Raw genomic sequence first — 12,114 nt, 5'->3', positions numbered from 1 at the left:
TTGGGTTAACTCTGTTCCCCATCAGTTCTTCAAGGTATAATTTCTCACTACAAATTCCCTTTGAATAATTTTTGTCATTTAATTATCTATTCAATGTGGAGATGAACACTTATGGTCACAAAGAATAAAAGTATACAATCCAGGAGCAGAAGAGGTCAAGATTTACAGTCACTTGCCTTTCACTGATCCCATAAAACAATCCAAGCATGCAGAAATGATGATCCCATAAGAGACACCAGGGCAGAAGAATGAGAATGCAGCAAGAAATCCATCAGACTTATTGATATCTGTGAAGCTGAGGATCCCTGAAGTTGTGAATATAGAAGTGAGTTTTATATTATAGAATGAAATATTTATTAACTTTCTCCATCTGTTCTTTAAAAAATTTAGTTTAATGTCATCAAGGCATTTATGGAATACATTTAGCTTAATCATGCATTCATGCCTTGGGGAGTAAAGCATCCCTGGAGACCTGCTCTTTCTGGATCAGCTCTAGAACAAGCAATAGTTTAAAATTCCATCATTCTTTGGAAATAAACCACATGGCTTTGAATCATTCTTGAACAGAGGGTGTTTTATTTTAAATATCTGGTATTGAGCACATCCAATTGTTGTCTGGTATTGAGCTTTTGGATGACTTCATCAAATCCCTGGATTTCCCAAAGATTTGGAAAATCTCTCAATATTTGGTATATATCTAATAGTCACAGCACTAAGAAAGAATGAGATTGTAGAGCTGCATAATTAAAGCAATTAACTCTTCCATTAAAATTCCATGTTTACGGCCAGCACAAGGCCAAATACATCATTTTGATGGATTAAAAATTCCAATTCCTTTGCTCTCAAGTTTCTCATGGCTAGTGTAACTCAAGCAGACAAAATTTGCTGTGAGAGTCATCACTTCTGTAGGAGAAATTTTAAAAAAGGAACTCATGGGCTCAGTGGTAGAGTTGGAAATTGCAGAAACCACGTTCGCTTTCATCTGTTGAATGTGAAGTTTGATGAAAGGATATTATAGAGTAGTGACAAGGACCTAATTCTGATCCAAGTTTTGTCATTATAAATCATGAGTAATTCCGAAGGCTGCAGCAGACCCTTATCACTGCTAAACATCTGTAAGTCAGATCAGAACCGGGACTAATAAATACATTCAAAATGCATAATTAAAACAGTGATTTCACATCACTCTGATGAATTTTAGTCAAGGATTTCTTCAAGGATGCTTTTCTCACATTAGCATTTGATGTTAGTAAGCAATGAATAATTCCATTTTTTCTTTCCAACATCTGGGACACTTCCTGCTTTATTTGCTACTTACTGAGCACTCTGCAGGAAATATTAATGAATCCTGGGTGTTGAAACACGGGCCCTGTGGATCGTGCTCAGGAGGCGGCCTGACGTAGGAGAGGTGTCTTGAGATTAAGAGCTTGATTTTGGTGAAAGATACTGGGAGATTTGCCAAACCTGAGGGAGATGCAGGAATTTGGGGAGGTCACCCAAAAGTCCCTGTGGCAACTTCTTTCATGCCATGGAGCTCTTCCCTCGTACCCAAGCGACAACAATTAATAATAAAGGTGTTTCCCCTTGGCCAGATCAGCTGTTTTTGCTATGATTCTCGAGGCCAGCACCCAAGGATGCCCCAAGGCTGGGAAGGTGTTTCCCCTTGGTCAGATCAGCTCTTTTTGCCGTGATTCTGAAAGCCAGCACCCAAGGATGCCCTGAGGCTGGGAAGGTCTTTCCCCTTGGTCAGATCAGCTCTTTTTGCTGTGATTCTGAAAGCCAGCACCCAAGGATGCCCCAAGGCTGGGAAGGTGCTGGTGCTGGCTCCACCTCACCCAAGGAGAGATGGAACAGGGGACCAGCACACCCTGAGAGCATCACTGCCCTGCCCAGCTGCTTCCTCACACCTCCAGAGGCCTGGAGGTCTTTCTCTTCCTTGGGAGATCATGAAATTCTGTGTTTGGAGAGATCTGCTGGCCCTTCAGAGCAACCTGTGGAGGAAACCTGAGCTGAGCACCAGGTGAGCTTCCAAAGGAGGAATTAAATGTCCTTCTGTGTTCGTGTGAAGTGACTTTGACAGTTCAGCATCTGACCAAGGAGGTGAAAACACCCTTTACCATGGAAAACAGGTAAGTTGGAACTTTCCCAGCTTCATTCCAGCTGGGTGTGCAACAGCCCCTCTGGGATTTATTACAAACCTTCCCACTTTTTATTTTTGTTGTCTGGAAAAGCTCATCTTATCTGTGCAGGTCCTGTTTTGACCTTGGTCAGGCACATTCCTTGGTGGCTCCCGTAACAAAATGTGAGTGTGGAGAACCTGGATCCCCTCTGGAGCTGCTCCCTTAAGGACCCTTTGTCCTCTCAGTGCCCCCAAAACCCTCTGGAGAGGGGAAGCGCTGGGCGTTCCTTCCCTATGGAAGATGCCCACGGCTCCTTTCCTGCAGCAGCCCCATCCTGCTGGCTCAGCACCTCCAGGCAGTGCTGGGCGGGAGGCACAGATGTGGAGCAGCAAATGAAGGCAGAGACCAAATTAAAACAAATGGGGAGAGGGGATTGGGCTCCACGCTCTGCACCGGGGCAGGACTCACCAGATCAGGCAGAGCCCCCTTTACAAGAGAGCACAGCACCTCAATCCCAGAATCAATAAGCTGTACATGCTGCAGCACAAAGAGCTCTTATCTGCAGTACCACTTTGAATTTAGTGAATTTATTTAATCCCTGATGCCTGCAGAGCATCAGTCCTGTCTTCTGGGTTAATTTATTTATTCCGGTGATGTATTTTTAGTCTTTCAAGTCCTTGACATTTGAGAAGCAGATTTTCCCCCCCCTCGTTTCCTAAAAAACATCTGAATTGGGAAAAAATTATTTACAGAAAAGTGTTTTTTTTTTTTTTTTTTCCTAATTCATTCCCCACTTTTCCTTTTGGGAGCCAAGAGAAGTACAATATCAATACTAATAACCATAAATGGAATGGATTGGGAAAGGCTCCTTCTCCCCCTGCCTGGCAGAGCCTGTTTCTAAATCAATGCTGGACATTCACTGATCTTCTCTCTTCCTTCTCATCTTGTTTTTCTTTTTCCTACAAGTATTCTCCCCTCCTCTTTAAATAAAAAAGAAAAATCACCTATTTTCTAGATATAGCCAAGATTCTGTGCTGCGTTTAGTTTGAAAATTGTCAGGAGGGCAGGTGATATTCTCATCTCCTGGAAATTGATGTTTCCAGGTGGATCAGATGAACCCTTGGTTCAACCCAAAGGAACCAGTGGGTTAAAGACCAGGACTACTGGAAAAAAGAAATACCAAAGGAAAACAGCAGGTAGGTACTAAACATTTGGTTATGGAAAAGTAGATTGAAGCTTTATAAACTTTAGGATCTGCAAACAAGGAAAAATATCTCACCTGGCCTTGGTGAGTCAAGGACAGCTGCAGCAAAGCTGGAAAAATTAAAAATAAAGTAGCATGAAGGGCAATTGTTTGAACAAGAGAGGGTTTATTCTATATTCCTTATCTACTATCTCCCGATCCATTGCCCAATATTTCCTTGTGTTTACTTTAAGAGAAGCAACAAACACCAAGAAGGAAGAGCCTCTCCTAGAACAGGGACTCTGCAAAAATATATTACATGTCCTCAAAAATAACTCTGCAAAGTCATAGAACATAATTGTTTTTCCATTTCAGGTATAAGAATTTTTTTTTTGTCTTTTCTTCTATTTAAATACCAGTCCATGAGAGAAGATACTCAACAGACCATCAGTGCTCAAATTACATTGGCTGAGCTGACTGATTTAAAATTTTAATATTAATGAAACCTCATTGGTTGCAAGCTGGAATAATTTTAGTGCACAGTGAATAAATGTGGCTTGTTCTGAAACAGAGGCATCAACCTTTGGGCATCCCTGCCCCACAAAAAGAAGGGAAATTAAACAATTTAAACAAATCAGCCTCAAAATTGTTCCTGCAGGGTGTTGAGGTGGAGATTTTGCATCAACCCCCCTGAAATTCAGGCAGAGGTTTTATCTCTGAAATCACAAGCAAGGTCATTACGTGAGTTAAATAATTAACTAAAAAATACAGCCCTTAATCAAATTTATTGCAAAACTTTTGCATCACAGCCCCAAAATAAGCTCAGGGGTGGTTCCAGCTGCCCCGTGGGCATGGGCACCCCCAGCCCCTTGCTCCTGGTGTCCCCAGGCTTTTTTTGGAAAAGGCGGCATCTTTTCCTCTAAAGGAAATCCCGGTGCTGGGAGACTGAGTGAGTTCTAAAGACACTAAAAAAATATTTTGGTCCCTCTGAAGGTCAGATAATTTCATAATTTCATCTGCATCTTCAGGGCGGTGCTGGTGAAGGCTGGAAGCAGCTTAAGAGATGCTCCCAGGGTGGTTTTTCCCTCAGTTTTGCTCTGCAAGTCAGGATCCCGTCCCTGTTTTCCCACCTGCCTTGTGAAAGCCCCGTTATCCGAACCCAAACACAGGCACACACACTTCACACATTAAATATCTGTAAAATAACTGGTGTTCTCTGAGGAGAGCCTCTTCCTGTGCCACAGACACTTCAAAGGCTTCAAAGCAGAGGTGCCTGCAGCGAGGGCTGAAGCTGAGAGCACAAGTGCCCGTTTCAGCTGACACCAGAGGTTTCAGGCTCTCAGGGCATAAAGCATTTTTCACTCTGTTTAAATTAATTTAATTGGAAAAAAAAAATTGAAGGAGAAATAACTGAAGACATTTTTGAAGGTGGGGGTTTTTTGTGTGCATGTGATTTTTTTTTTTTTTAAGTGGAAAATGCCGTTTGGAGATTAAACCTGCCTTTAAGTAGATATTTTAAATGAAAATATCTTCAGTGTTTAAGGAGGGGCTGCAGAGACCTTCTGTTTGCAGCCATCTTAGAGGGGTGGTTTTGCTTTCTCTTTCTTTGCTGTTGCTCGAAGGATGTTCCAGCTCCAGGCTTTCCTTCTGCTGCCCCTTCTCAGAGTTAATGCATTGGTTCTGCAGGCAGAAAAAGAGACATTTTCAGTATTCCAGAAGCCAAAATGCTGTCTGCTGGATGGGGGGATTTGCTGTACATCCCAGGCAGGAGATGCAAATCCAGTTTTATACTGGGAATGCAGTACCCTGTGCCCAGCACCTCCTGCACTCCTGCCCAGGGAAGGGTGACAGAGAGAGGACATTCTGCTTTTATTTTTTTACACAATTTTGATTTTTTAAAATGAAAATGACAAAAGAGTGGAAATACCTTGATTTTGATAGTCATGGCATGGGAATCTTCTTAAATTTTTGAACTTATTTATTTAGCTGCTCAGCCAGAGGTAGCCCCTACACTCTCAATGCTTCAGCAAAGAACACACCAGGTTTGGGAGCATTTTCTGGTGCTTGCTGGTGTCTCCAGGCTGTTGGAAGAATGTCAGTGGGGTTTGGATGCTTTGTATGGGGCAAAGATCTTCCTAGGATACATGGCTGCTTGAGGAGCTCAGGCTGGGCAGAGGGTTCCCTGGAGTAGCCAAAAATAGATCTTAAAATGGAGATGGTCTGTGCCATCTCATTAATTTAAAATAAAAATGTGTGTATATATATATATATACACATACATATATACACACATATATATATATATACATACATATATACACATATATATATACACACATATATACATATATATAATATAAATATATATACATATACACATATATAATATAAATATATATTAAAATATATAATATAGAGATATATTTTATATATATATGGTCGGTGCCATCTCATTAATTTAAAATAAAAATGTATATATGTATATATATACACACACATATATAATATAAATATATATTAAAATATACAATAGATATAGAAATATATCAATATATTAAAATTTATATATATATTTAAATATATTGATTTAAATAAAAATATAGTCATTAATACAATAGGGAGAAATGTTGTGGGAATGATTGTATGAGTGCAAGTACCTCCCTGAGCCAGTCCAGGGCTGCATTCCATGATACCCAGCACAGGGAACAGGGATTTCAGCCCAGCTTTCCTGCACACATTCCCTGTGATTCCCTGTGCCCTCCTTTAGACCCAGCCCTGGTTAGGGAGAATCGCTGGAGCATCACGGCCGCATTGATTGAATTGATTGAGGCTCTGCCCAGAACCTCAGCTCCACTCCCAGGCACTGCTAATCAGAGCCAAAGATAACAGCAGAAGGAATGAAAAGATTTCATCCCTAGGACTCCAAAGCGCCTTTGGAAAAGAGGAAATTGCCACAATGTGTTTTCTCTCTGCTGCCCTGGGTTTGCCCGGCGCAGCCTCCGAGGGTCCCTCTGGATCAGCTCGGCTGCGAGGAGGCTGCTGGAGCTCCATGGGCTTGGGATTTTATCCACCAAATTTTATTATTTTAATCCAGCTCTACTGTGGAAAATCACAGCTGGGTCTCCAGCCAAGGCGGTGACTGAAATTAGCAGGAAAGACATAAAACCTCATGGTTTAGGGCACTTTGTTCTTTACTTCAACAAAACTCGAGCGTTTCCCAGTGTGTGATGATGACATTATCCATTGCAAATGGATATCCAGGATAAATGGACCCATAAAATTAGGGGAAAGCAGGGCTGCTGCAGCAAGCCTTGAAAACACCCCGAATAATTCACCCTCTTGCAGCAGCTCCTCAGCCCAGAGCCACCAACCTCCCCACAGGGTCCCTGTTTCCACCCCACTAAAGAGTGAGGCACAGATGGGTTTGGTGTTCCGAAATCAAATCACAATAAAGAATATCTTTTTGCTCCCTCCTTTCTGAGGTGTCCTGAGGTGTATTTTGAGTTTGGGCCAAAAAGAAATCATTATCTTGGAGCTGCCTAATGCTGCTTCACTTTGGCTTGAGCCAGGAGGGCACAGCCTCAGACTGACCTGCTGCAGTCCCTGTTTGGGGTGAAGAAATACACAAGGAATTTTCAGAGGATACAGAATTCCATCCAGTCATGGAACCATTAGGTTGGGAGAACCCTCTAAGATCACTGTGACCAACCATCCACCAGCACTGCCAAGGCCACCACTACCCCATGTCCCCAAAAGCCACATCCTCGTGGATTTTGAACTCTTCCCGGGATGGGCACTCCAACAAATCCCAGGCAGTTCCAAAGCTTCTCCCTACATCTTTTAGAGGCATCCACAGCAGACCTGAGAGTGGTCGAGGGCAATTTGGCCATGGCTTCTCCATGGGCATGGGAAGGGTGGGGAGCGGCCCTTAGGATGGGTGATTTGGGAGCAGACAGAGTGCTAACAGATCCTGTGCCTTTCTTTACCTGGATGTGCTTCTGCCCTAAATGAAATGCAGGAGCAAACTCATGGCAAAAGCTGAATCACTCTCGCTTAATTTAGCAGTGAAATCACAGGCAAGGCACTACAGTACCTGCTGAAGGGTGCAGTGATTTCTAATTATGGATTATGCAGCTAATCAGTACCAATCAACATTTTATGATCTTGACTTAATATTTAATATAATGTTAATTATAATTGCTTTTGCCACAAACTGTGTCAAATCCTAGGTGTGATTTCCCCTCCCGGTGCTCCTCGAGGCGCTGGGTGGGCTCTGGGATGGGGGCTGAGCATCCCTTCCCAAAATCCCACCCAGCAGTACAGACCCACCCTCTTGCTCCCTCTGCCTTGAGTTGTGATGCTAATTAAGTGCTGGTGAGTCTCAGCGTTATTAGAATGGAGTTTTTATCTCACACAAGTACCTTCCAGCTACAAACAGGGGAAGTTCATTTAATTAAAAATAATTTTAGTGTAAGTTAATGTGAACACAGTTCAATTACCCTGAAATATGTTTAACTTTTTTTCCCTTTTCTTTTTTCAAAGTCTACCAAGAGGCTGCAGAAAAAAAACCTCCAAAAACACAAACTAACATCAGATAATCCAGATGATGCATTCAGGCCATTTCTGTGTATTTAGACAGTGGCCAAAATGTCATTACAAACAGGAGCAGAAATGTGCAACAATGGCAAGGTCACATTCACGGCACAGGCACCGTTCCTGTGATTGTTTATTGAGCTTCCTTGGGGTTTCTGTCCTTAAGTGCCTTTGTGCCTTTTCAAAGTGCTTTTTGCCAGCCTTCACCTGATGTCTGTGCATGACAACTCCAAAGTCCTCAGCTCTGCTGTGCACAAACCACCCGGGACCATCTTCACAGGCCTGGTGGTTTTTGATCTAATTTAAACTTTATTTTTAAAAAGAAACCTAAAAAAAAAAATAAAATGAAAGGAAATCCAGAAAGTTTAAGGACGTAATTACCACTCAGGCAATTTTTTAATATGCTAAATGCTCTGTGTGAACATCAGCAGGATGCTGCTGGCCCACACACCTCCTTTAATTCACCTGCATATTCCCAAAATCCATTTCCAGCTGGGCTTGGGATCTTGTTCCCCACCTCATCTTGTCCTGGGGTCTCCCCTGAGCACGAGCTGGGGTTTCCTTTGCAATTAATAATTTATCAACTTCTGCTTAAACCCAGGCATATTTGATGCCTTTTTTTTTTGCTTTCACAGCATTCAGAGGAGCTGCAGCCCAGTGTCAGCAGCTGGAGCACTACCAGGGGCTGCACAGGGAAAGGAAGGAGTCCTGGGAATTAACACGAATGGGGACAAAAGGGGACATGAGCACAGGAGCGATTTTGGGGCTGCAGCCTCCAAAATTGGCTGCTGGGGTGTTTCATCCAAACCCTCAGAGCTGGTACACCCTGGTGGAGTTCAGCACTGACTAAGAAGCTCTTGGAATTTTTTGTTGAATCTTTATGGCATAAAAGCCCCTGGTAGAAAATCTGTCTTTAAAAAAAAATCAATTAAAATAAGGAGAACAAGTAACCCCAGGCTGGTTCCTGCAGGGACAGACCTTGGGCAGCAGCTGCAGCCCAAAGGCTCTGGTGGTGAAATCCTTCCTCTCCATCCCTCCCAAAGCCTTTCACTCGAGTTTGACCTCCCTGATTTGGGAAAACAAAGCACCAGATAGGAGAAAAGGTCCTTAGAGTTAATAACAAAGCCCATTGACTTTCAAATGCAATCTTGTTGGTTTTTTTTTAAATACAAATTTGTTGTGTTGCATCTTGTTTCCTTTCTCTCAGCACCCATTAACTTCAGTGACTATTACCATAAAGAAAATTAATTCCACCCCCAGAAACACATGGAAACTCCTCCCATCAGGGCACTTTAACATCACTTAGGTGCTGATGGGAAGGGATTATCCCACCATAACACCTCTGGTGCCACTACAGCAGGTGAAGTCCTTCCATCCATTAAAGATCCTACAAACTCTTGGTACACGTGAAGTTATATGGGAAGTCCCATTTCCAGGAAAGGTTAATTAAAACCTGTAATTCTGGTATGAACTGGATGAGGGGGAGGTCAGGCAGGAATTTCTCCCAGCACAGCCCCTTACTCTCTACTTAAATAAGAATTAAGTTCCAAAAAGGGCTGAGAGGTCCAGCCCAACTTTTCCTTTGGCAAAGGGGCATTTATCAAAACCCTCTGCCTGTACAACAGAATTTAAAATATCCTTGTAAAACCCTGTTCAGGAACTGGAGCCTAGCCTGGTGACCTGCTGGGACAGGGCAAGGGGATGGCATGTTTGTAATGCCAAAGGAAATAATTCCTGAGGCTGAGTGGACAATTTATGGAGAGGGGATTTTTCCTCCCTTGAGGAGTATAACCTAGGGTACCCAAATCAGCCCTCCCTGCCCATTGAGGGGTGACCTTCAAAAGGTCCCTTCCAGCTCACACTATTCCACAATTCTACATTCCCAGAATGATCTTCCAAAGGCAAAAGGAGTGATGGTCCCACCACCCACCTTTCCAACCCCATCAGGAGAATCCCTGCACAGAGACAGCTGGAGGAAGGGGCTTTGTCTGGGCAGCTCTGAGGGGTTCATCTGTCTGCTGCAATTAGGCAATTAGCAGAGAGAGCTAATGAACCTCGGAGACAAACAGCTGAGTGCCCCTTCTAACACCTCCTCCCTCAAACAGCTGCTGTGAGGAAGGTGGGCTCTGAGACCACCACCATGAGGGAGCTGCTTCACTGGAAAGGATCACATCCTTAATTTATTTCAGCAGCGCTAGGAATGAAGGGGAAGGTTATAACCATCTCAGAAATATCTCCACACACAGCCCCTTGTGCACGTATTTAATAGAAAATAGGGGCATTGGAGGAGACCACCAAGCTCCAAGCTCAGTTTTTGCCACCTTCCCCGTGTGCTGGTGGTGAGGGAATGTGCAGTGCCTGTGATAAAGGCAGCAGTGGGGTAGAACCATCAGTGCTACCTAAAAGCAAATGAAACTGGCATAAATAATTGTGCTGTAGAAAGCCTTTCTGTTGCACCTTGCCTATCACTGACAATTTACATATCTTAGGAAAACCTTTGTCAGCTTCTGTCATTTCTGCACTATTATGTGCCTTTCTGGATAATTACCAGTTAATGTGAAAAAGCAGATGGAAAAAACCTTGAAATTTCTGATAGAGAATCCTCAAACCTCTCCCCTTATCTGTGCACAGCAGCTTCCTGATTTCAAAAGAAGTTTGAAAACCTTTGTTAAAAATGTCCCTGATTCCCAGTTTGAATGAACCAAATGACATTCAGCTAAAATTATTCAGCTTTTTCCACAATTAAATTCCATTATCGTGAACTGCCAAAGTAAAATGGAAGGTCTCTTAACTAATGTGTCGGTTGTTTGCTTGTATTTTTCGTGGTGTGTATTGTATAAAGCTGTGTGAAGTAGAAGGAGGATAAACAATAAGTGTAATTTTGCATCAATGAGTGGGGCATTTTTAGACCCTTTATTATGGGAACACATCAGGGTTGGTGGGTTTTCTCTCTTCTCTCCCCCCCTTCTTATTTTTTTTTATTTTTTTTCTTCCTGTTATTTTTTTTAATTCCTTTTCCTGAAAAACCCACTGAGACTGATTGGATATTTTACCAAACTCAAGGAGCAGTGTCAGGTTGGTTTTTAGCACCAGGAATGATTTTTTCTATGCAATTCCTGCACACCATGAGAGCTCAGCACTGAGCAAGCACACACTTCTCCTGTCCCTCTAATGAAGAGGCAGTGTAGCAGTACACAGGGGAAATAATTTCATTTAAAAAACCCCACATTTCCACATGCAGGGGAATTGTCCTCGTGTTGTCTCAGTTGGTTTTCCCCTTGTTCTTCTGCAAGTCTTAAAATTAAGCTGCCCATGAGAAAGGCAGAAAAGTTAATCACAGAATCTTAGAGTGGGTTGGGTTGGAAGGAATTAAAATATCATCTCATTCCAGGGGACACCTTCCACTAGAGCAGGTTCCTCCAAGTGTGGTTTGCTGCTGTGCAGGATGGGGTAAAGCAAAAATAACCTCTAAAGCCAAGGAGCAGCTGAGCCTGCTGTGCTGCCCAGCTCTGAACTCCACAGGGAAGTTATTTCTGTGAGACGCAGTCAAAAAAAGAGAGAAGCTTTCTGAACGCTGATGACAGGGTTTTATGGGGGAATTTTCTGTACAAAATGCTTATAACAGGTTTAATTTTGCTCTGCAAAGCCAAGTCTCATTCTAGGTCTGTGGGTAACATCCCCCTGCAGATGTGCTCTGCAATCACAGAATCATCATTTAAGTTTGATAAAACCCTTAAAATCCTCCGTTCTGCTCAGCAGGATTTTTCTAAGCACTGAAAGCTTCAGGCCCTTTGGGCAAATGCAGCTGAGCCATCCCTGCCCTGGAGCTCCAACCCAGCTGGAGGATGAGGAGGCAGCTTCGGAGAGGGCAGAGAAGAGGAAGGAGAAGTTACCCTGGCACTGCAAGGCAGGGTGAGAGAAGGGGACAGTGAGGAGCCACAGGGGCGGTGAGGAGTCACAAGGACAGTGAGGAACCATGAGGACAATGAGGAGCCACAAGGACACTGAGGTGCCCCAAGGACAGTGAGGAACCACAAGGACAGACAGGAACCACAGGGAAAGTGAGGAGCCACAAGGACAGAGAGGAGCCACAAGGACAGAGAGGAGTCACAAGGACACTGAGGTGCCCCAGGGACAGTGAGGAGCCCTGAGGACAGTGAGGAACCATGAGGACAATGAGTAGCCCCAAGGACAGTGAGGAGCCACAAGGACAGCAAG

The sequence above is a fragment of the Ammospiza nelsoni genome, chromosome 15 (genome assembly GCF_027579445.1).
Source record: "Ammospiza nelsoni isolate bAmmNel1 chromosome 15, bAmmNel1.pri, whole genome shotgun sequence".
Taxonomy (NCBI): domain Eukaryota; kingdom Metazoa; phylum Chordata; class Aves; order Passeriformes; family Passerellidae; genus Ammospiza; species Ammospiza nelsoni.
Note: the sequence above shows the minus strand (reverse complement) of the source record.